The 5,232-nt window shown below is 45.1% G+C and overlaps 1 long non-coding RNA gene across 1 annotated transcript; it reads right to left on the bottom strand.

Moving 5' to 3' along the window:
* Nucleotides 1-670: 670 nt before the first annotated feature.
* Nucleotides 671-2,872, bottom strand: LOC119280785. The gene is made up of 2 exons (XR_005138175.1): nt 2,675-2,872; nt 671-1,151 (listed from the first exon to the last, which is right to left on the bottom strand). It is a non-coding gene; the product is annotated as an uncharacterized LOC119280785 (long non-coding RNA).
* Nucleotides 2,873-5,232: the final 2,360 nt, after the last annotated feature.

Raw genomic sequence — 5,232 nt, 5'->3', positions numbered from 1 at the left:
AGAATTTTTAAATTAGCAAATATCTTTTAAATTCGTGATTTTTTTTCCATTTCATGACATTTTCTAAATTCTAGAATATTTTTAGGAATTCCTGATTTTTTGTAAAGTCACTATACTTTTTAAATTCATGAACATTAAAATAATTTATGAACATGTTTTGAATTTACGAACTTTATCAACTATATAAACTAGGCAACTATTTTTTAATGTACAGTGAGTGGCGAACCTAAAAGTGCTTGACCGGAAGATGTCGATTGCGAAATAAATAGTCAGCGGCGAACGTAGGGAATGGGACCGCCTCAACAACCTCGTTTGAGCGATGGCCATGTGTTTTCTTAGTATTCCGCGAGTACGGCGCGGAATGGGAACTCCCCAGCTGCTACCACCTGTCACGCACTTGTGCATCCTCGGGATCACATTTTTTCACGCAGTTTTGGACTGTTTTATTTTTCCTAGGTTTCTGTGGAAAAAGTTACTTTTTTTCCTCGCATGATGCACACAGTGTGAAAAACACAATTAGCTTCAGGGTTAAGCATAATTATGCTTCCTGAAATTGAAAAGGTACAGAGAAGAACACAAACTAGTCTCGACGAGTCTCCATCAACTCACGTCCCGACGACATTTGCCCAGGGAGGACGCAAAACAACACCATGGATTATGACCAGCGAGATGTACGGCAGAATCGGCACATATCACAATTACCAGTACAGATCACCTAAAAGAGATCTGCCATAGAGTTTACAAACCGATGGCTTTAATTGGTCACAGTTAATACTCTCTCTATTTCTAAATATAAGTCCTTTTAAAGATTCCAACACGGACTACATAGTCATACGGAGCAAATTGAGTGAATCCACACTCTAAAATATATCTATATACATCCGTATGTAGTCCGTATTAAAATCTCTAAAAAGGCCTATATAGAAACGAAAGGAGTACAAAGCAATCAAGGAGGTTCGACTTGGGGCTAGAGAGTACAGCACGCTTGTGAAAAATACTTAAGAGATTGCATTAGCTAGCTAGTTATCATCCTTGTTTCTCTTGAGCAACCTAGCAGTCCACTGGCAACGTCAGCGTGAAGCCCACCAGGACACCAACCGCAAAGCTGATGGGGCTGACCTTTTGTGCAAGTCGACAGAGACACAATCTGACTGCAATACAGATTATCAAAAGGTATGTTAGTTGCAAGGAGCATAACAAGCATCAAGTTTAGAGTTACAGGTTTATATGGCCAAAATATAACAATTGCAGCCTAAATCTAGAAAAGAAGACTAGAAAGATGATGCCAAAGGTGGAAAACATGGCAGAGTTTAACTTCTTTCACACGGATGCGTGAACCTATTTGGCACCTTGGTGGACATATGCAGCTTTGCTCAGCAGCTGAAGACCACCCTCAACATAGCCCCTGTTCCTCCCCCAGCTTTCAAGGTTGAACTAGGGAATTTCAGTCGAACTTTCAACTCAAATTTGTAACAATACCCAACATAAACCAAACTTTGAACTGTGTTGGTCCAACTTTCACCTAGGGGCATCAAGTACTTTTCAATCAATTCGGATGGAAAAACACAAGTAAAACACAGGTAAACCGACAGAAATCTGAGCCACGGAAATTCAAAGTAAACCGAAATTTGAACTGTGCAAATCTGATCTAGTTGTTTTTCCATCCTAACTGAAATGTTTATCCGCTTAGTGAAACCGACAGAAATCTGAGCCTGGCCTCTTCATCTTCAAACTGTAAAACACAAGTAAATTTGGGGTCATTTGTTCTTCATGATTCTGTGATTATCTGTTGTGGTCTACAACATATAAGTATGCGGCTGTGTAGCTCCGTTCGAATTTATCTTTTCTTGGAAGATGAATCAATTATCCAGATTATGATTGTGCTATGGAAAGTTGGCAGGAAAAAAATTGCTTTCAATAAAACTTCTAAAGAAGTTTATGAGTCAAGAAATCCAATAGGAATGCATAGAGATATATACAAGAAACCCACCCTCCCTCCCGATTGATAAACAGAACAACTTGATCTCAACTACTCCCTCCGTTCCATATTAGTTGTCGCTGAAACGGATGTATGTAGACATATTTCAGTACTAGATACATCCGTCTGAGCGACAACTAATATAGAAGGGAGGGAGTAGTTTGGAAAGACAAACACGGATCATGAAGTGATTGATAGGAGCGATAAAGGAGACTGTCATTGCCTCATTTGAGACCGAACGTGTCTGTCAGATGCTACTGCAATGCACAGTGTCAATATCTTAAACCTTCTGTAATTTATTCTAATGCCCAGTTTGATTTAAAAAAAATGCAGATGCTCGTCCCAATTTTCAATAAACGGGATTGCAAAAAATAGGCGACATTTTTCTATGCCTCCCATTTGCCAGATAAATCCCTCGCAGAAATACATAGAGTTCACTTTCATAGCCCCAACAACAACATATCGCATCAATCAGAACTAGTCCAAACGGTTCAGAGTATCAGCCTAAGGGAAACGCCCTCTCAAATTGACTCCAAACTACATCGAAATTTGTACAGGTGAAGATGAGAGGTAGCACCCCGGCGCAATACGAGCAGCACATGGAAGAGTTCAGCGCCAAATCTAAGGAGCGGGCGAGCATAAGCATAAACATAAAGAGGAGGTCCGGTCGAGACTCGAGAGAGGGCACATACATACCCTGATGATGCCCTGGGCACGAGGGAGGACTTGGTCGGGGAAGGGGGCGACGGCGGCGGCGGCGAATCCGAAGGGTGAGGATGCGGAGGAGGAGTTGGCCATGTCCTCGCGCCTCCGCAGAACCCGTGTGCTCCCGACTCCGCCAGCTAGTCGGGGTTCAGCGACGAGCGACGAAGAGGAACGGAAGCCGCACCTCGATCGTCTGCGGGGAGTTTTTTGAGATGTCTACAGCGGAGACTTTGGAGATGAAGGTCGACAGACGACATTCTGGCAGGTGGGACCGCCCGGTCAGTTTTTTTTTCATACTCCTACTTGTATTCAATTATTATTTTCTTAATAAATTCTTTTACGACATGTTCATGTCAAATGTACTACTACCTCTCTCTCAGTTTACAGGGCGCGCACGTACCTCTAGGTCGTTAATTTGACCAATCTAAAACAAGTCATATATTACAAAAAATATACCAACATAAACTTCGGAGTTTCTACTTTCAAAAGGTATAATTTTTATGTTTATATTAGGGTGATAAAATTGGCAACCTAGGTATACGCATAGGACTTGTAAACTGAGACGGAGGTAGTACTTTTTTTTTTGCAAACTTTATGTCAAATGGTTCCAAGACAAGGAACAAGAGTGAGACGGTCTGGTTTTCCGTAACGCGGCCACTAAATTTACTCCTTCCCTTTCCAAAAATTCTTCCAATATATTAATACGACGTAACAGTAGTTCACACATCCATATCCATACATGTAGAAGGTAAAAAAGATTACAATTACATCTAGAGCCTCTTCGGTTGCTCTCCGGGCTCACAACTCCTCAACTCCTCAGCCGCCAGCGAGACGTTAGCTTCTCGTTAAAATATCCGGAGCCAGCGATCGTTCGGGTGGACAACTTCTCATTTGTTTGCTCTAGCCTGGGCTGGTAGTCCTTTTGTCTTGGATATAGCCCAGCCAAGGCGTATGGTCAGTACGCGAGAGAAAATCGTTTCCTAACCGCACACCCGGAAAAGTTGGATCGCTCGAGGCGATCAGGGAGGCGACTAGGGGTCCCTTGCGCGCCGCCGGTGACGCCGCCGGTTCCCTCTCTCTCCGTCGGCCGCTCCGGCGGCGGAAGGGAGGGGGAACCTCGGGTCTGTTCACTAGGTGGGTGTGTGGTAGGGTTAGGGTTGAGGGAGACGCTGCCGAGGCCGTTGCGGTGGTGTCGCGTCGGAATAAGTTTCTCCGGGCTTCGTCGCGGTCAGGCGAGGCTTTTGCCTTCGTCTAGGAGCCAGCGGTGTTGGGGATCCCCGGATCTCGTCGAGGTCGCGGGCTATGGTGGTTGGAGGTCCATCGGCACTGGCCGTTTGGATCCTCAGATGGGCGATGGAGGTAGGGAGACGAAGACCTTTCTTCTTCCTTGTTGGTACGATTTGCTGCTGCTGTTCTTCTCCTTCCTCTGCGCTGATGCTGGTGGGAGATCCTGCTTTGCCCGGGCGGATGGCCCGGCCGCGGTGCCGGACCGGTCGGATGACTCGAGATCTCTTCCTTCCGGAAGGGACACTTTTCGCGGTACTCAAAGCCAAAGATGGCGACGGTTGTTGCAGGTGTGTTGGATTGATGTCCATGTCCTCTCAGCGCTGGTGTCAAGAAAGGAGGAAGCAGCGTGGTGGCAATTATACCGTGGTCGAAGATGATGACCTGTTTGCGACTGGTTGCAGATCCTTCTGCTGCAGGGGTCTTCTCTCAAGATTCAGGGATGATGACACAGAGCTCCGGAGATCTTCTTGTGTTATGGTTGTCTTAGGGTACTCTAGGTGTTCATGGTCCTTTGTTTTTGCGTTTCAGTGTGCTTGTAAGGGTCACCTACTCTGTACTGATTCGTGATTTGAATGAACAATTTCTCAAAAAAAAGTACGCGAGAGAAAAGGATGAACCAAATCGATACGTAAGTCTCACTTGGCGGTGGCACAACTCGGTAATTATCGACAACTCCTGCTCCGCTGTTTTGGTGGAGCTCGCTTTTTCCAGCTCCTCGACTGCTCGAAATTTGCACTAGAATCATCGCAAGCTTCTCATTCACAACTCCAGGAGTTTCCCCGTTCGGCCCAACTCCAGGTTCGGAGTTGAAGGAGCGAGGAGTTGGAGAGTTACCGAGCAAGCCTCTACTAATCGCCTAGCAACGATAGGAGTTGGAGAGTTACCGAACAGGCCTCTACTAATCGCCTAGCAACGATTACAAACATCGGAGGGAGCCGAAAACGCATCAATGCATGATCGTCATCATCCTACCTCATGTCCACCATAACAGTTCCGTAACAGAGAAAAAAAACTAAGGGATCCGTTGTTGAAATACTATAGTACTATTAGGTATATAGTTATAATACTTGGACAGTTGGACTAAACAATCAACCCAACTTATATAACCTGTGGTTGGATGGTTAGAGGGACAGTGGTATCCTCAGCCCGTCAATTTCTGGCGCTCGCATTACTCCTGAATTTATTTCAGGATTTTCGGCGATGCACTTTCAGTGGGCGGAGACGTTTCCATCGACGACGAAACGCTTACAGTGACTGCGTAA

This window comes from Triticum dicoccoides, chromosome 3B, assembly GCF_002162155.2.
Source record: "Triticum dicoccoides isolate Atlit2015 ecotype Zavitan chromosome 3B, WEW_v2.0, whole genome shotgun sequence".
Classification (NCBI taxonomy): Eukaryota; Viridiplantae; Streptophyta; class Magnoliopsida; order Poales; family Poaceae; genus Triticum; species Triticum dicoccoides.
Note: the sequence above shows the minus strand (reverse complement) of the source record. Positions and strands in the feature narration are given on the sequence as shown.